The sequence below is a fragment of the Bufo gargarizans genome, chromosome 3, assembly GCF_014858855.1.
Source record: "Bufo gargarizans isolate SCDJY-AF-19 chromosome 3, ASM1485885v1, whole genome shotgun sequence".
Lineage (NCBI taxonomy): Eukaryota > Metazoa > Chordata > Amphibia > Anura > Bufonidae > Bufo > Bufo gargarizans.
In genome coordinates this window covers 106,227,936-106,249,184 of record NC_058082.1, presented here as the reverse complement: position 1 = coordinate 106,249,184, position 21,249 = coordinate 106,227,936, and the positions used below count along the sequence as shown (strand labels likewise).

At 45.0% G+C, this 21,249-nt stretch overlaps 1 protein-coding gene across 1 annotated transcript in view; it reads left to right on the top strand.

Moving 5' to 3' along the window:
* LOC122933332 (anti-Muellerian hormone type-2 receptor-like) overlaps positions 1-21,249 on the top strand; it is an 88,621-nt gene that overhangs the window by 21,785 nt on the left and 45,587 nt on the right. The gene's annotated exons all lie outside the window — the stretch shown is intronic.

The window sequence follows — 21,249 nt, the reverse complement described above, 5'->3', positions numbered from 1 at the left end:
TTTCCACTGACAAGAATAGGACAGGTTATATTTTTTGGACGGACTGGAATCACGGATCATGGAAGCGGAGAAAAAACGGAGGACTATCAGTTTTTTTTCACAGCTCCATAGGAATGAATGGGACCTCTGCTAAACTGTGAAAAATGACGGATGCACACAACGGTCGTGTGCATGAGGCCTTTCCTTGTCTGGCACAAGGTACTGCAGCACAACCACATTGTGCAAATTGTGCGGCATCCATTTTTTTGGAGGATCTGTTTTTTTTTCACAGATCCCTTGTAATAAATGCCTATGACTTGTCCGCAAATGTGAAAAAAGTAGGACATGCACTATTTTTTTTTTTGCTGAAGGGAAACACGGACAACGGCCGCGGAACACATGATGAACTATTAGCATTTTTTGGCTGACCCATTGAAATGAATGGGTCCCCATCCTATCCACAAAAAATGGAGCATGAGGCCTTACTTGAATGGAGCTATGGTTACTTAAATGGAGCTATGTGGGTATACAGCACTGCTTCAGGGTGGTTTTTACAGATGGCTTTTTTGGCAAAAAAAAGCCTTGGTTTTGTGGCAGTTTTTCATTCATTTCTCTGCCCCAAAACAAGAAGTGGATTCACAAGGTAGGAGAAATACAAATGAAGGACATATACTTCTCCTTCCTGTTAGAACCATTCCTGGCTTTGCATCAAAAAATTGCAAAAATTCCAAAAAAGCCATGTGTAAAACCATTCTTACATAACAATATGCTATCCCTTTCTGTGAAAGTACACCCTGAATATGGGTACAGCTTTTATGGTGTTTAGAGTCATCTATAAAGTTAATGCATATTGCGAAAAGTTTATAATAAATGTGCAGCGACATTAGAACATTTGTAAAGCATTTCCAATTTTATTCATTTTCTCTTATGCTTCAATTAAGAGTGTTAAAAATGTCATCTAAGGCCCCATTCACAACACATTTATGGCCATAAAAGCAGATGCTTTGTTGTTTCAAAATTGTAAATGTACCTGTATGCAGAAAAATGCAATTGCGTGCCTTTAAAGCAATCCTCCAGTTCAAGGGAAAAAAAATCCACATTCACTGAGGAATGAAGAGAACACATACACGGTGACCTTCTTTAAATTTTTCATCTTTTCAACTGCAGATCTGTCGATTTCCAGCTCTTCATCTGTCATACAATACAGCCACTCTACTTCTTAGACCACCTGATGTGCACATTCGGTAGTCCAAGACACAAGTACTTGTAGAGCCTCTGCTCATGAGGGAGCAATACTGCCCAATCCAAGAGCATCAGGAACTGTCTTGGACTATGCATCAGGGAGTCTGAAAAGCAATGTGGCCCTCTTGAACAACAGAAGAGGACCTGGGAATTTGTGGATCTGCAGTTGAAAAGATGAATGTTTGATTGGAGAGGGTCCAACCACTGTGACCACCCACTGATGACTAGAACATACTGGCAGCAGAGCTGGGAAAGTGCTATGCTGTGTCGTCTCGATTCGGTTTTCTTTGAAGGTTGCATGGTTATCCCATTATAGGCAAGCCCAATACCGAATGTAAGGGGTCAATGTACCTGAGCCAAAATCCCCTAGTGTAAAGGGTCAGTGTACCTGAGCCAAAAAAGACTAATGTAAGGGGTCAGTGTACCTAATCCAAAAGCATGTAAGCATGGAACATGCAGTTGATCTCTGGTGACATATTCTGTTCATAGCAGATGGGTAATAACTAGGTGACCTCCATAGTACATGATTGTACAACGACCAGGTCGCAGGGACATGTGAGTGAGTGGATGGCTTAATGTGTGTAGTAGTAGTAGTTGTACTCACGGTTCTGAAGCTCACTGGGCCAACGTCACTGGCGGATCGGGGGGGGGGGGGTCAATGGGGCAATTGCCCCCCCGAGCTGTCGGCGCGGCCCTGCTCAGAAGGGGGGGGGGGGGCGGCGGCGGGGCACTCATCTCCATCGTCATCTGTATCGCTGTCCTCAGGACAGCGATACAGATGCCTGTGCTGTGGGGCAGGGGAGGGAGAGGTGTGTCCCTTCCCCTTCCTCTGATAGGCTGCAGGCACTAGGCCGGCACAGCGCGGGACACAGTCCGGAAGAGGCCTGCATCGCATCGCTGACATGGAGGTAAGTATAAGTGTGTTTTTTATATATTTTATATATTTTTTATATATATATATATATAATGCTTGAGAAAGGCTCAGGTTTTTGAGCCGAAACGTCGCCTCTTGTGCCACTGTGGCTGAATAAAAAAATTTTTTGAATACAATTTTCTACTGGATGTGCTGTCCATTTCTACATATATATATATATATATATATATATACAATACTTTTACTGGCACATTGGGGGGGGGCTGTTATTACTGGCACATTGGGGGGGCTGTTATTACTGGCACATTGGGGGGGCTGTTATTACTGGCACATGGGGGGGCTGTTATTACTGGCACATGGGGGGGCTGTTATTACTGGCACATAGGGGGGCTGTTATTACTGGCACATTGGGGGGTCTGTTATTACTGGCACATGGGGGGCTGTTATTACTGGCACATTAGGGGGCTGTTATTACTGGCACATTGGGGGGGCTGTTATTACTGGCACATTGGGGGGGCTGTTATTACTGGCACATTGGGGGGGCTGTTATTACTGGCACACTGGGGGGGCTGTTATTACTGGCACACTGGGGGGGCTATTATTACTGGCACACTGGGGGGCTGTTATTACTGGCACATTGGGGGGCTGTTATTACTGGCACATAGGGGGGGCTGTTATTACTGGCACATAGGGGGGACTGTTATTACTGGCACATAATGGGGGCTGTTATTACTGGCACATTGGGGGGGTGTTATTACTGGCACATTGGGGGGCTGTTATTACTGGCACATTGGGAGGCTGTTATTACTGGCACATGATGGGGGTTGCTCTTGTTACTGGCACATGATGGGGGTTGCTCTTGTTACTGGCACATGATTGGGGGGGCTCTTATTACTGGCACATTATTGGGGGCACTATAGGGGCATCTACTGAGGCCACAAAGAAGGGGTATTTTATATGGGGGGCTCTGTACAGTAGCATCTTATACTGGGATACATTATGGTGGGTACTATGGGGAAGGGGGGAGAGAAGTACTATGGGGTCATCTACGGGGGGCACTAAGAAGGGGTCTTTTATACTTGCAAATTATGGGGGACACTGAGGGCATCTACTGGGGCACTATATAGGGGCATTTTATACTGGTACATTATGGGGGGGACTAGGAGGAAGGGGGGGAGAAAAGCACTATGGGGGCATTTACCGGGGAACTATATAGGGGTATTTTTTACTGGCACATTATGGGGGCACTATGGGGCATTAGCTCAACTGGGGGCATTACAAGGGGGTACTTTTGTCACATTATAAGGAGAATTATTTCTACTGGGGGGAGCATTATGGTGGGCTTTATTACTCCCCCATGGTATGACCCCCTAGTAGCAGCACCAGCCTCTCCCTGCTCTGCTATCCCTCTGCTCCTTCTCCAAATCCTTCTTATGAAATCTTTCTCATTAGGATAAAACACAACATCAGCTCCACCAAGCCCCCGGCCAAGTGTTGAAGTGGCGTCCAAGATCCCCAAGGGCCAAGCCAATTAATTGTAAGTTTTCATGTGAAATATGTTTGTTATACACATATAGCATACACCGTGCCACACAATATACAGTATACCGCTACACTGTGTAGTCTCTTCTATAAGCACCATTGTTTTGTGGCGGCGGACAGAAAATAATCTGGAAGTGCCCCTCCCGAGACAAGGCTCTGGATCCGCCACTGGCCAACGTGCTCTTCCATCCTCCTGCCTGATGGCGGTTGAGGTGTCCTTGGTGTTGATGTTTTTATAGTACGAGGAAGGGTTCCTGTTGCCGTGATAAGATAAATTTAGTGCAGGAAGCAATGAGTTGTACAGCAGAACCGTTTCTTTACTGAAGAATTGAAATGCAAACAGTTCTTACCTGCAATGGACCAGACCACAGAAATGCAGTTTTCACAGTTGTTAAAATGATCACGGCTACACAGGTAGGCTAAGAGGTGCCTTTCAAACTGGTGAAGAAATCTTTCTTAGGCTACATGCACACGACCGTTGTTTTGGTCCGCATACAAGCCGCAGTTTTTGCGGCTTGGATGCGGACCCATTCACTTCAATGGGGCCGCAAAAGATGTGGACAGCACTCCGTGTGCTGTCCGCATCCGTTGCTCCATTCTGTGGTCCGCATAAAAAATATAACCTGTCCTATTCTTGTCCGCAAAACGGACAAGAATAGGCAGTTATATCAATGGCTGTCCGTGCCATTCCGCAAATTGTGGAACACACACGGACCGCAAAACACACAACGGTCGTGTGCATGTAGCTTTACTCTGTACTTAGCTAACAGATTTGTACCTTAGCATCCACATGTAAAGTTTAATACTTCTCTTTAAGCAATATCTTTTAACCAATAAGGGTGTACCCCTCCATGGCAGACACTTCTGCTACATTATTTGTGCAGGTTGCTGATCCACTCTTCCATCTTGGGATATGGAAAACTACACAGGTGATCCAAACTGTGTCACATATTCTCAGACACTGAAGCTTCTCCTGAACACGTATGCTGTAGAGTCAATAAAGTCCATTTTAAGACTGGTCACCTCTACAGGTCTTTCTCTACACCTCTGCTGCATCTAATTTGTTTTCTGGAGACTCTACTCTGGCTCTATCTTGGATGGCTCCAGGTCCAGGATGAGCTGGCCTGCCAGCTACATTCTTCTGCTTTCTTATTCTAGGCTAGGCTATGCTCTCTCACTGAAATGAACTGGAGTAGACCGTCTCAGACCAAATTAAATTTAGACTGACTGTAAAATGTTCTGCTGTCTCTTATATAGAGACACTAGCCCCATCTATTGGTTGCTAAGAATATGGCCTATGATTACCCTGTGCATACAGAAAATACAGTATAGCAGTGGCGTAGGGATCGCCATAGCAACCATAGCAGTGGCTATGGGGCCCTACGCCACTGGGGGCCCATCCGGACTGCATTAAAAAAAAAAAAATTTATTAACACAGACAGGCAGCCAGGCCCGACTGCCCACCCACTGTAGTGGGCGGGGCTTGGGCGGTTCGCGGCTCGGGCCTGGCTGGGGGGAAGCCAAGGAAGGAGTAGTCGGGTCAGGACTGGAGCAGGCGGGCCGGGGCGCACTGCCGCACGAGCAGAAGATGAGGTAGGCGGTGGAGAGGGGGCCGGAACGGGGGCGTATAACATGTACATGTAAGTTAAAAACCAATATACAAATCCACATAAGGGACAGACCACAGAGATCAGCATGTATTGTCACTACACTATGGTGTCCTTAGAGTTCCCTTTATAGTCAGAATACTTACTACTATGAGAGCCTGCTATCCATGTCTTATGCCCAAATTAACAGTCAACGATACCTATAATATTGTTCATGAAGCAGATCTGCATTAGTGGGACTGTGGATTCCCATACGCTGGTAACATGGAAGTCATCCTAACAATCAGATTTGCACAATGAGATAATGCCATATACTGCACTAATGTACATAAAATCAGCAAGCGGATTTCCCTCTGTATATATTCCACTGACAGAATACAGTAGCTGTATCACTTCATCCTTGTACCCTGCTCTGATGGTTCCTACAAAGAGTGAAATGTTACAATGCGATGCATATCTGCTCATTTCCATGTCTGTTCTGCCACCTTGAGGCAGACACTGAAGGGGGGATCTGTGGACGACACTTGCAGCACGGCAGACCTGCAGGGTATAGCGACAGTGAGGTCAATCGAGGGTTACTCACTTTTCTGAGGAGAACCCTGGGCAGGCATGCGACAGTGAAGGAGAGGTAGACACTAGTTCCTCTGGGGCACACTCCGGTTTGCAGGAGGATTAATAGAGTACACAGTTGGTAAACCAAACGTTGCTTTACTTTAGACAACAGTCCAACTTTATACAATCAGTTGCAGGGGTGTATAATGCAGTCCTTTACAGTACATATGCACAGCAGGTTTACTTGTTAGCACAGCAGGTTTCGATCTTGCAAGATACTTGGAGGGTAAACAGTTAATGCTTTGCAGTACAATGCTGCTCTATCCCCTCAGCTATTCTAGCTGGCTGGATCCCAAGGCCCGGATGCCTAAATGCTGGCTTGAATTCTTGGTATATATAATCCTTCCTCCAGTATTGGCACTTGCTTTAGATTACAGTACCTTTGTTTATTAGCTGGCTTCTCTGCTGGAGTGGAAAGTTGGCTGCAGGTTTCTCCCAGGAGGTGCTCTCCTACTACTGGGGTGTCTCAACTGAGCTATGCCTAGCCTCAGGAGCTTCAGGCTGACTAGGTGACGCTTCTAGTCCCCTGGAATACACTAACCCTCCCCTGTCTGGGTTGTCCTATATATAACTAGGGCTCTCTAGCTCCCTCTAACGTCTGGGAGGCTAAACTGCACCCTGACAGGCCTGACACCCAGTTAACACAGGGAAATGCAACACATAACAGCAAATGCAATAAACACATTAAGGGTCCATTTACACGTCCGTTGTTTCTTTCCTGATCTGTTCCGTTTTTTGCGGAACAGATCTGGACCAGATCTGGACCCATTCATTTTCAATGGGTCCTGAAAAAAATCGGACAGCACAATGTCCGATTTTTTTTCAGGACCTATTGAAAATGAATGGGTCCAGATCTGGTCCAGATCTGTTCCGCAAAAAACGGAACAGATCAGGAAAGAAACAACGGACGTGTGAATGGACCCTTACCCTTGTGTAGTGCCCACCTTTACCTAGTGGGACACTACACACTGAAGGGAGGATCTGTGGACGACACTGAAGGGGGGATCTGTGGACGACACTGAAGGGGGGATCTGTGGACGACACTGAAGGGGGGATCTGTGGACGACACTGAAGGGGGGATCTGTGGACGACACTGAAGGGGGGATCTGTGGACGACACTGAAGGGGGGATCTGTGGACGACACTGAAGGGGGGATCTGTGGACGACACTGAAGGGGGGATCTGTGGACGACACTGAAGGGGGATCTGTGGACGACATTGAAGGGGGATCTGTGGACGACACTGAAGGGGGATCTGTGGACGACACTGAATGGGGGGATCTGTGGATGACACTGAATGGGGGGATCTGTGGACGACACTGAATTGGGGGGATCTGTGGACGGCACTGAATGGGGGGATCTGTGGACGACACTGAAGGGGGGATCTGTGGACGACACTGAAGGGGGTGAATCTTTGGACGACACTGAAGGGGGGATCTGTGGATGACAACTGAAGGGGGGATCTGTGGATGAAACTGAAGGGGGGATCTGTGGACGACACTGAAGGGTGGGGATCTGTGGACGACACTGAAGGGGGGGATCTGTGGACGCCACTGAAGGGGGGGGATCTGTGGACGACACTGAAGGGGGGGATCTGTGGACGACACTGAAGGGGGGGATCTGTGGACGGCACTTCGGGGGGGGATCTGTGGACGACACTTCGGGGGGGATCTGTGGACGACACTTCGGGGGGGATCTGTGGACGACACTTCGGGGGGGAATCTGTGGACGACACTGAAGGGGGGAATCTGTGGACGACACTGAAGGGGGGAATCTGTGGCGACACTGAAGGGGGGAATCTGTGGACGACACTGAAGGGGGGAATCTGTGGACGACACTGAAGGGGGGAATCTGTGGACGACACTGAAGGGGGGATCTGTGGATGACACTGAAGGGGGGATCTGTGGACGACACTGAAGGGGGATCTGTGGACGACACTGAAGGGGGGATCTGTGGATGACACTGAAGGGGGAATCTGTGGAAGACACTTCGGGGGGGATCTGTGGACGACACTTCGGGGGGGATCTGTGGACGACACTTCGGGGGGATCTGTGGCCTGAGGGGGATCTGTGGACGACACTGAAGGGGGGGGATCTGTGGACGACACTGAAGGGGGGGGATCTGTGGACGACACTGAAGGGGGGATCTGTGGACGACACTGAAGGGGGGAATCTGTGGACGACACTGAAGGGGGGAATCTGTGGACGACACTGAAGGGGGATCTGTGGACGACACTGAAGGGGGGATCTGTGGACGACACTGAAGGGGGGATCTGTGGAGGAGACATGGGGGGAATCTGTGGACGCCACTTGGGGGGAATCTGTGGACGACACTTGGGGGGATCTGTGGACGACACTGAAGGGGGGATCTGTGGACGACACTGAAGGGGGGATCTGTGGACGACACTGAAGGGGGGATCTGTGGACGACACTGAAGGGGGGGTCTGTGGACGACACTGAAGGGGGGGTCTGTGGACGACACTGAAGGGGGGTCTGTGGACGACACTGAAGGGGGGATCTGTGGACGACACTGAAGGGGGGGATCTGTGGACGACACTGAAGGGGGGGGTCTGTGGACGACACTGAAGGGGGGGATCTGTGGACGACACTGAAGGGGGGATCTGTGGACGACACTTAGGGAGGGATCTGTGGACGACACTTAGGGGGGATCTGTGGACGACACTTAGGGGGGATCTGTGGACGACACTTAGGGGGGATCTGTGGGCGACACTTAGGGGGGATCTGTGGACGACACTTAGGGGGATGTTTGGGTGGGAGCTCTGGAAGGGGTGGGAGGTCCAATAGGTATGTGGGGGTAGGAGATCAGGGAGGGGGGGCCATCATTTTTTTTGCTATGGGGCCCAGTCATTTCTAGCTACGACCCTGAGTATAAGTATACATTAAACAGAAATATATTATTGCACTTTTATAGGTTGCAGTATAACACGACTCTAGGAGCAGGATGCTGCACTTTCATCTACAAGGTGGTTCAAATATCAAATCACAGAAAATAATGCACTAAAACAATAGGTGCAAACATATTATATATGTACTAAGCCCTCACTCTAATAATAAAATATGAGACTCTCAGCCAATATATTTTGATCAAAACACATCTATGCCCGCCTACCCATGCCAAAGTGGTCTCAGTCAGGCAGGTCCTACTCTAAACCTACCTATTATTCAACAGAAGAGAACTGGTACCATAAAAATACCCAATAAAATAAATCTTTATTTAACATAAAAAATATAAATTATATGGACAAAAATACATATACATAGAGACCACACAGGGTGTTTGCACAGAGCAGTCCACAATGGATACTATATTCTCAAATGAAAGATCTTATAATGTTTTACATTTATCGTGTGAGACATTGCACATAATACATCATAGAATCTGCATACTATATATAAGCTTATTTCCAGTTTTCAATGCATTTGTCTCTCACCTTAAATGTAAGTAGTAGCTGAAAACAGGGTAACAATAATATCTATGTTAGGAGGACGGTGCCATATGTAGTTCACAGCATATTGCATATATTCTATTATCTGAGCACCAAAACTGCTTTAAAATCCTCTCTTACCCCAATATCCCGCGGCTCAAATGCGGACTGTCACTGTCAAACAATCCTCGACGCACGTTTCGCTTATTGCTTTTTCAGGAGGATATCCTCCTGAAAAAGCAATAAGCGAAACGTGCGTCGAGGATTGTTTGGCAGTGACAGTCCGCATTTGAGCCGCTGGATATTGGGGTAAGAGAGGATTTTAAAGCAGTTTTGGTGCTCAGATAATAGAATATATGCAATATGCTGTGAACTACATATGGCACCGTCCTCCTAACATAGATATTATTGTTACCCTGTTTTCAGCTACTACTTACATTTAAGGTGAGAGACAAATGCATTGAAAACTGGAAATAAGCTTATATATAGTATGCAGATTCTATGATGTATTATGTGCAATGTCTCACACGATAAATGTAAAACATTATAAGATCTTTCATTTGAGAATATAGTATCCATTGTGGACTGCTCTGTGCAAACACCCTGTGTGGTCTCTATGTATATGTATTTTTGTCCATATAATTTATATTTTTTATGTTAAATAAAGATTTATTTTATTGGGTATTTTTATGGTACCAGTTCTCTTCTGTTGAATAATATATTTAGGAGGTACACCCTTGTTTCCACACAAGGCTGTGTCAATCCAGTTGAACAATCTAAACCTACCTATGCCATATGGGCATCTATATTCAGGAGAGCAGACCCTGCACATATAGTGTGCTGCTCCTAGTTACCTCTGTGTGCACTAAGCAACAAATGAGAGGAGGAACACGCACACATATATGTACCACCTTAGGGTCCATTCACACGTCCGTTGTTTCTTTCCTGATCTGTTCCGTTTTTTGCGGAACAGATCTTGACCAGATCTGGACCCATTCATTTTCAATGGGTCCTGAAAAAAAATCGGACATTGTGCTGTCCGATTTTTTTCAGGACCCATTGAAAATGAATGGGTCCAGATCTGGTCCAGATCTGTTCCGCAAAAAACGGAACAGATCAGGAAAGAAACAACGGACGTGTGAATGGACCCTTAATCAAGGTTGCCTGTTAGATAGGAGGGGCAAAAGTGCACAAGAATGCTACTCCCAAGATAGAAGCGCATTCACACCTGAAGGTGCCACTTCTTCAAGACTAATCAAAAATCATGGAAAAAGATACAAAACATGGGCATGGCTACATTTATAAAATCACGGAAAATAATGCAATAAAACAATAGATGCAAACATAATATATGGACTAAGCCCTTCCTCTAATAATAAAATCTGAGATTCTCAGCCAATATATTTTGATCAAAACACATCTGTGCCCGCCTATCCGTGCCAAAGTTGTCTAAGTCAGGCAGGTCCTACTCTAAACCTACCTATGCCCAGTGGTGGTACATATAGCTGTGCGTGCTCATCCTCTTATTGGTTGCTTATTGCACACAGAGGTAACTAGGAGCAGCACACTATATGTGCAGGGTCTGATCTCCTGAATATAGATGCCCATATGGCATAGGTAGGTTTAGAGTAGGACCTGCCTGACTGAGACCACCTTGGCGCTGGTAGGCGGACACAGATGTGTTTTGATCAAAATATATTGGCTGAGAGTCTCATATTTTATCATACCAGAATAATTACACTAGCGTTTTGGCTTTCCGTTTGTGAGATCCGTTCAGGGCTCTCAAAAGCGGTCCAAAACGGATCAGTTTTGCCCTAATGCATTCTGAATGGAAAAGGATCCGCTCAGAATGCATCAGTTTGCCTCCGTTCAGTCACCATTCCGCTCTGGAGACAGACACCAAAACACTGCCTGCAGCGTATTGCTGTCCGCCTGACGAAACGGAGCCAAACGGATCCGTCCTGGCACACAATGTAAGTCAATGGGGACGGATCAGTTTTCTCTGACACAAATTGGCACAATAGAAAACAGATCTGTTCCCCGTTAACTTTCAATGGTGTTCAAGACGGATCCATCATGGCTATAGAAGACATCATACAACTGAATCCATTCATGACGATGCATGCGGTTGTATTATTGTAACGGAAGCGTTTTTGCAGATCAATGACGGATCCGCAAAAACATGCTAGTGTGAAAGTAGCCTTAGGGCTTAGTCCATATATAATGTTTGCATCTATTGTTTTAGTGCATTATTGTCCGTGATTTTAGAAATGTAGCCATGCACATCCGCATATTTACTATCATATCGTGCAGGATGTTTTGTATTTTTATCCGTGATTTGTGGTTCAAATATCGACTTACTAGGTAAAATTTGAGAATTTAATAGAAAATTAAACTGGTGTAATTTTTTACATTCAGCCATCCGCCTTTATTCTGCCTCTTGCCTTATTTTACATTTCGGGGCTGGAGAAAACACTTGCACTGAGGACCAACTGAAGATACTTTATTTTGTTCCAAGGCCAGGCAATATCACATGGCCCAACTGTGAAAGTACAAAAGAAGCTTTAGATCTAAATTCCATCTCAAAGGTATGGCAAATGCTGACTGTGAAATCTTTCTCCCACACACTGTTTACTGCTAGCAGAGGGATTTTTTTTTTTCAACTTTGTTCTTTCAATTAAAGGGGAATTTATCCACATACCACTGGGGCGGACACCAATAACAAGAGCAGTATATATATATATATATATATATATATACTGTGCAAGAGCAGTATATGGGCCCCTTGATTTCCAGCTCCTAAAAAAATGCTACATATAGCAATGCCTCCTCAGTGACACATATTTGTCATGTTATCTAACTAAAATCCACTTGTGATGTCATAGCAGTTTACCTCACAATGACTCACTTCTGATGTCACAAAAGCTGATAGCAGCTCCGCTGAATGAAACCCAGTTGTGACATCACAGTAGATTCTTTGAAATGAAACAGCTGTGATTATAAGGCAGTAAAGGTGGGTTCGCACTAGCGTTATGGCATTTCGTTATAGGTTCCGTTTATAACGGAATATAATGGAATGCCCAGACGGAATGCAAAACGGAAGCCTTTAAGAGGCATTCTGTTTTGATCCATCACAATAACAGTCTTTGGGCAAGAATAACGGATCCGTCTGGTTTCCGTTATGCAGAGCGGAAAACAAAGTCCTGTTGACAGGACTTTTTATCCGTTCTGCATAACGGAAACCAGGCGGATCCATTATGCTTGCCCATTTCTATTGTGACGGATCAAAATGGAATGCCTCTTAAAGGCTTCCGTTTTGCATTCCATTTGGGTATTCCGTTATAGACAGAACCTATAACAGAATGCCATAACGCTACTGCGAACTCACCCTAACCTGATGGAAATTCATGTGTGGTGTCACAACTGCTTCTCTGCCTGCTGTTTGAAACCCACTTGTGATTTCACGAAAGCTTACCTGATGGGAACCGGAATAAAACCTACTATGATGTCACAGCAGTAAGGCCTCATGCACACGACCGTTGTTTGGGTCTGCATCCGAGCCGCAGTTTTTGCGGCTCGGGTGCTGACCCATTCACTTCAATGGGGCCGCAAAAGATGTGGACAGCACATGCTGACCGCATCCGTTGCTCTGTTCCGAGGCCCCACAAAAAAAAATATAACATGTCCTATTCTTGTCCGTTTTGCGGACAAGAATAGGCATTTCTACAATGGGCTGCCCGTTGCGTTCCGCAAATTGCGGAAGGCACACGGGCGGCTTCTGTTATTTGCGGATCTGCAGTTTGCGGACCGCAAAAAACGGAACAGTTGTGTGCATGGGGCCTTAATATGATGGAAAACCATTTGTAATGTCATAGCTGATTGCCTGTCTGAAACAGACTTGTCATATCACTGTATCCTAAAACCATTTGTTATGTCACAGTAGCTTACCTGTTTAAAACCCACTTATGATGTCATCATAGCTTTCCTGCCTAAAGCTCACTTGTTATGTCACAGTCATGAGTGCACCACCAATAAGGCCAGGTGAGGAGATCGCCTCAGGCAGCACCAGGAAGGGGCAAGAGGGGGCAGCAGAAGGGCCATGGGCAATGAGCGCTTTCATTCTGGCAAAGGGGTTAGGATAAGGAATTAGCATTGGGTGAGCACCATTTAAGTTTTTGCCTCAGGCCGCAGAAAGGCTAGGTGCACCCCTTGTAGCTCACACGGTAGCTCACCTGACAAAGACACAGCTGTGATATCACAATAGCTCACCTAACAAAAACACAGCTGTGATGTCACAGTAGCTCACCTGACATAAGCACAAATGTGATCTCACAATAGCTCACCTGACAGAAACACAGCTGCGATGTCACAGTAGCTCACCTGACAGAAACAGAGCTCTGATGTCACAGTAGCTCACCTGACAGAAACATATCTGTGATGTCACAGTAGGTCACCTGACAAAAACACAGCTATGATGTCACAGTAGCTCACCTGACAGAAACACAGCTATAATGTCACAGTAGCTCACTTGACAGAAACACACTTATGATGTCACAGTAGCTCACCTGACATAAACACAGCTGTGATGTCACAGTAGCTCACCTGACAGAAACACAGCTGTAAAGTCACAGTAGCTTACCTGACAGAAACACACCTATGATGTCACAGTAGGTCACCTGACAGAAACCCAGCTGTAATGTCACAGTAGCTCACCTAAAATAACCACAGTTATGATGTCACAGTAGCTCACCTGACAAAACACACCTATGATATCACAGTAGCTTACCTGACATAAGCACAACTGTGATGTCACAGTAGCTTACCTGACATAAGCACAACTGTGATGTCACAGTAGCTCACCTGACAGAAACACAGCTGTGATGTCACAATAGCTCACCTGACAGAAACACAGCTGTGATATCACAATAGCTCACTGTCAGAGTCCCTCAGGTGACTGATGTCAGGAAATCAAGGAGATTGGCTGAGTGTGGAGGACTCTAACTGCCTCCTTTATTTCTCTTGATTCAGTGTTGATAGGGTTAAGGACCACTTCCCTTTTCTCAGCTGTTGCTCAGTGGTCATCACTTCTACCCTTTATAGTCTGACCCCACCCTTCTGACTATGCAGTTGATAGCTTCATTTGGGTTTGGCTGAGCTGGTGTGAGGCCGTCTCTGGTGTTCCTGTTCTTCCATCTCTACAGAAGTTAAGTGTCACGTTTGTTTGTATTTGTTATATTCCCTGTTGTTGTATCTGGTCCTGAGACAGAGACTTCCATTCATCCATCTGGGGAGGAATGGGTTGTCTCTGGTCCTAAACTTATTCCAGGGCCTTATAGATAAATCAGGGCCTAGGTATCCTGCATATGAACATTTCTGCCTTAAAGGTCTATTCATATTGATGAGTAGTCAGTCAGGGCCCGAATTAGGGTTGTCTAGGAGGTGACCTGTTTTCTCCCTAGTTTACAGGCCCAGTAACTGTTCCCCTTCCCTCCTGTGTTCAGTGTAGAGTTTCCCCCCCCCCCCCCCACACTGATTGTGACACTCACCTGACATAAGCACAGCAGTGATGTCACAGTAGCTCACCTGACAGAAACACAGCTGTAATATCACAGTAGCTCACCTAACAAAAACACAGTTATGATGCCAAAGTAATCACCTGACAGAGACACAGCTATGATATCACAATAGCTCACCTGACAGAAACACAGCTATGATGTCACAGTAGATCACCTGACAGAAATACAACTGTGATATCACAATAGCTCACCTCCCATGGAGGGAAGGGAAGAGTGCAGCCCTGGACTCCACCCGCATCTCTGTCCCTAACTATTTGCACCATAAGTCCTATCTGACAGCATACAACTTGGAGGCGGTCCCTAGCTTAAATACGTCCAGGGGCCTAAAAGCAAAGGAAAACCGACAACAGAGTCAGTGAAGCAAAAGTCAAAAACCAGGAGGCCACGCAGTACACAGGAAAAAATACAATAGCAAGGTCACAAACAAAGCTGAGGTCGGAAGCCAAGAGGTCATGTCAAATACAAATGGAGGTAGCGAGGTTGAGGTTACAAACAAAGCCAAGGTCAAAACAAGCAAGGTCTAAATATATAGAATAGGCTGGTGAAGGTAACTAGACCAAATACAGACAACCTGTGGCCAGCAGGATGCCTGTTTAAATAGCCCTGACTGGTGTGTCATATGACATGGCCAGCATCATGTGACTCACATTACGCAGCCCAACACAGCCGAGCACCGATTTATCATTATCGGTGCTCGGCTCCCCTGCTGCTCGTAGTCTAGGGGAACGCCGGCCACGCTGAGGAGGCGTGCGTGACCGGGTCCTCCCCGCCCCCTTGTCCCCATGGAGATGAGGACGCCAGCCGCGTCCACTCTCCTGCACATAGACGGGATTCCAGCGGCGCTGCAAGAAGGAAGCACGTTGCCGGCTTCCCGTTACAGTACCCTCCCTTCCACGAGGGGCCACCGGACCCATAATTACTGGAGCGGGTTTTTCCGGGTGAGTTAGATGGAATCTTCTCACTAGCCTCGCAGCATGCATCTTACTAGCCGGCACCCAAGACCTCTTCTCAGGACCAAAGCCCTTCCAATGGACCAAATATTGCAGAGAGTTCTGGACCTTTCTCGCATCAATAATCCTAGAGATCTCGCATTCTGGTTGACCGACCACCTCCACTGGTGTTGGAGAGTCCTGTGAAGGGGATACAGGTGACACATACTTTTTAAGTAAAGACTTGTGAAGAGCATTATGGATACGAAAGGAGTCGGGTAATCTTAACTTAAAAGATACATGATTAATAATGCCCACAATCTCAGAAGGCCCAATAAACTGTGGTGCAAACTTTTCGAGGGTACCTTCAAAGTCTTGGTGGACTTTTTTATCACCCAACTCAAAATCTACTCCTCGAGAGCCCTTTTTATCGCGGATGAAAACCAAGATTACAGTAAAACGAAGACATTCCAGTAGATTAATTCACCTGGTTGTTAATAGCGAATTCAGCCAGGGACAGATGTTTCACCCACAGCTGTTGGTTGTTAGAGACATAGCACCTCAGATACTGCTCCAGAGACTGGTTCAAATGTTCAGTTTTACCGTTGGTTTCCGGATGAAAGGCCAAAGAAAAAGTCAAAGAGATGTTACATTTATGACAAAAGGCCCTCCAAAACCTAGACACAATTGGAACACCTCTATCCGAAACCATATTCTCAGGAATTCCATGTAACCATATAACATGATCAACAAACAGAGAAGCTAGAGTCTTGGCATTGGGCAGTTTTGACAGAGGGATAAAGTGCACCATTTTACTAAATCTGTCCACAACTACCCATATTACCGACTTACCTTCAGACACCGGTAGATTGGTGATAAAGTCCATGGAGATATGGGACCAAAGTCTACTAGAGATGGGCAGTGGTCGTAACTCCCCCACCGGACAAGACCTAGGAGTCTCAGACCTGGCACAAACCTCACATGAAGACACATATGAGTGGACATCTCTAGACAAAGTAGGCCACCAATAAAATCTGGAGAAGAGTTCCTTGGTGGCATTAATACCTGGATGTCCATTAAACACAGAATTATGGCACTCACCCAACAGTCGGAGACGTAAATTACCTGGGACAAATAACTTATCTGCAGGATATTGTACAGCAGTTATTTCGGTCATCAGATTGGAGGAGACCGAAGCCACAATGACACCTGCCGGTAATATTGGTTCTGGTGGAGTATCGGGAGATTGAAAAGCACAAAAACTGCGGGATAAGGCATCTGCTTTGATATTTTTACTTCCTGGCCTGAAAGTAATACAGAAATTAAAACGTGTAAAGAACAACACCCACCCAGCCTATTTAGGATTCAAACGCTTAGCAGACTCCAAAAACATCAAATTCTTATGATCAGTAAGTACAGTGACCTGATTGAGCCCCCTCCAAAAAATGTTGCCATTCCTCAAAGGCCCATTTAATAGCAAGCAACTCTCAGTTCCCAATATCACAATTTCTCTCAGTAGAAGAGAATTTGCGAGAGAAGAACGCACAGAGCCTAAGATTAGTGAGAGTTGCTAGCCCCTGGGAGAGTACTGCTCCTACCCCATCCTCTGAGGCATCGACCTCGACTATAAAAGGCCTCTCTTGGTCTGGTTTTGACCATTATAGGGGCGTTAACAAAACACCTCTTAAGTGCTTCGAAAGCTTTTTTTTTTGTTTAATTGTCTTTTTATTAAAGTATTTATAAAGAAAAAAAGAAACATACAAGAATAATGCTTCTTCTATAAATTATCCCCCAAAAATTAGACATATGTATTATTAGAGAATACAGTGAATTACCCAAACATAGATGATCTCTAAAGTAGTGCATACATGCAATAGGTCCATTGCAGATTCATAACAGTTTTAACATATCAATGCCTAGTGTATAGTTATCATCTATTCGCTAAATGTGATGAAAACAACCACAAGATATGCATAAAATATAAAAAAAGAGGGAGACGAACTAAGACAAGACACAGAGGGGGAAGGATGTCAAAGTAAAGGTTAAATACTACGTAAGTGTGTCAATATACGCATCCCAAGGCTGCCAAATACCATCAAATCGTTCCACTTGATTTGTCATAAGTGCTGTTAGATATTCCATTCGCCTAACATCCATAATACTGGTAGTGAGGTCAGAGCGAGTAGGTCGGTCCTGTTGCTTCCAAAAACTAGCTATGAGGCGTCTGGACGCTGTCAGTATATGAAGCGTGAGTAATAGGGAATGTTTTAAGGTTGTAGGAGGCATATTCAACAAGTACAAATAAGCATCTAAAGGAAAGTTAATGTCAGTCAGCTGTACAAGAAGTCCCTGCGTTTCCTTCCAAAAAGGCAATATGAGGGGGCACTCCCAAAAAATATGAAAAAGAGTTCCCAATCCAGACCCGCATCTCCAACATCTATCTGTTAGAGTAGGATTTAAATGTCTTAGCAGTAGAGGAGTGTGGTACCAAAACATTAGGATTTTATAGGAGTTCTCCTTGTGTGTGGCACAAGTAGAAGTCAGCGCTGTCCTTTTCCATATTAGCTCTCATTCTTCCAAAGAGATTTCTCTCCCTATACACGTCTTTCATTTGGACATATATGGGTGTCTAGGTACTGTGGAGGGGACTGGAGAAGAAAGAATAATGTAAATCTCAGAGATAAGTCCCTTAGTTGAATCTGAGAGTTTACATAATCTCTCGAACATCGTTGGCGTAGATACCTGATTAGCATTGAATAGTGTTGTGAACAAGTGCTGTATTTGCATATGCTGATATCTGGAAGGCTCTGACAGATTGTACGTGGCTTTAAAGGGGGTCAAAAGGCATAATCTTAAAAGTTCTATAGTCCACAATGTCTACGAACCGGAATAGCTTATTGGAAAACCAAAGCTTGAAAAAGGAGGCATGCATGCCTGATGGGAACAATGGGTTAAATATAAAGGGTATCATGGAAGACTTATCAGAACCCAAGGGGAATCTTCGTCTGCAAGTTTGCCATTATCATATGCAAGGGACATAGGTCCTAATAATTGTGGTATTTGATTGGCTGGCAGTTGGTACCATAGTAGCGCATTTGGGTGTACTGGTGCAATCCATAGTTTCACTATCTCCATCCATCTGGAATAGGCAAAGAGGTTTGTCCAAGCAGGAATACGCCTCAGATGCGTTGCCCAGTAGTATCTAGTAACATCAGGTACCCCAAGTCCTCCTTGTGATTTAAGGGCCGTGAGGACGCTACACGATATCCTATGTCTCTTGCCATTCCAGATGAACTTGAGAATTGAGGATTGAAGTGCTCTCAAATCCCTCCTTGGAATAGGAACTGGGAGAGTTTCCAGTATGTATAATAGCTTAGGCATTATGGACATTTTACGGCCAAATAAACAGAGAGGCAAGGGCATCCATTTATTCATGAGGATTTTAAGCTCTAAAAAAAGGGACGGGAGGTTATGAGTGTACAGTGAACCATATGACTTAGTTAAGTGTACTCCCAAATATTTTAAAGTCTCATCTTTCCACTTACCGTATATACTCGAGTATAAGCCGACCCGAATATAAGCCGAGGCCCCTAATTTTACCCCCAAAAAATGGGAAAAATTATTGACTCGAGTATAAGACTAGGGTGGGAAATGCAGCAGCTACTGGTAAATTTCAAAAATAAAAATAGATACCGTACCAATAAAATTACATTAATTGAGGCATCAGTAGGTTAAAGGTTTTTGAATATTTATTTTAAAGAAAAACAATATGGTATCAACAATAACTTTAACAGTACAAAAACCAACTAAAGCTAAAACAGCTAAAAGAGTTAAAATCCTTCAAAACTGGATTCCTCATCGTCTGTATGTCCAAACAGAGCTTCAATTGTAGCTGGTGTGAGGTTATCAGCGTAGACATTGTCATCATCACTGAGTTCGCAGTTATCACCATCACTGCTGTCCTCATACAAAGCGCTGTCTTCTCTGCCATCCATAGCATTACTAATGCCACATTTCTTGAAGGCGCGTTGCACCATGTCCTCTGGCATCTCTTCCCATGCATCACAAACCCATGTTGCTATCAATTCTATGTCGGGCTTCGTCAGATTTCCAACTTTTGTCAGTCGGGGTTGACCAGATGACATCCATTCATGCCACCTCTTTAGCACACGGTCTTTGAAAGGTTTATTTAAACACACATCTAGGGGCTGCAATACAGATGTAAGCCCACCTGGAATAACGGCCAAAGTAACTTGAGAAGACTTTGCCAATTTTTTTATGTCATCAGATGTGTGGGCTCTGAACATATCCCAAACTAGCAATGATGTTTTTTTCTTTAAGGCTGCTCCTGGTCGTCCGTTCCAAATTTCTTCCAGCCATTTTTTTGTTCCGTCTTCATCCATCCAGCCTTTAACATGTGCAGCGCACTGTAATTCGTGGTGGGAATTTGACCTTTTTAGGCAAGGTCTTTCTTTTAAAAATAATGACAGGCCGCAGCTTAGTTCCATTAGCCAAACATGACAGAACTGTGAAATGTTTTTTTTTTCATTTCCTGTGGTTCTGAGTAAAATAGTTTTTTCTCCCAAACTTGCCACAGTTCTGTTGCTTGGAAGATCAAGGTCATAGGTGTTTCATCCATATTCCCAATATCTCCCAGGTCATAGTTATGGATCCTTCTTTGTTTTATGATGAATGAATGGAATGACATAAAAATTTCATCAAGGTCTTTTGGCAACTTCTGTGAAATCTTTGTTCTTTGCCGCAAACAAAGGCCAAACCTATTCATGAAGCGGGTACACCATCCTGCTGATGCAACAAAATGTTCAATGCCTGGTGCTTTTAATTTGTCATCTTTAGCCATTTGAAGGGCACGTAAGCGAATTCCCATGCGTGTTACGCAGTTACCATTTTGACGACACTCCATAACCCATTTATGCAATTCAGTCTCTAGAGCCCCATATGAAGTCGTTAAACCACGTCGAGCTTTTTTTGCCTTTGGAATCTTTTCCAAGTCAGCTTTCATTTTCCGCCACTCCCTCACTTGTTTTTCGCCAACACATAATTCCCTACTTGCAATACTGTTATTGCTTTCTTCTGCTCTTGACACAACCTTGAGCTTGAAACCAGCTTCGTATGACCTGCGTTTTTGTTTTGGTCCGGGATTAGAAGTACTGGGTTCCATTCCTAACAGGATAAAAAAAAAAGACTTTGATATTCGAATTGCGAATTTTAATCGCGAATATCGGCACTTTGAGAATTCGCAAATATTTTGAATATCGCAAAATATATTCGTAATTGCGAATATTCTATTTTTTTATGCGAAAATTTGAATGCGATTTTTTTTTGCGAATTTTCGCAATCAAGAAAACCCTCCCTACTTCATACTTGGCCAGGGAGGGGGGGCTGTCCAGGGGGAGGGGGGGATGTCCAGGGGGGGAGGGCTGT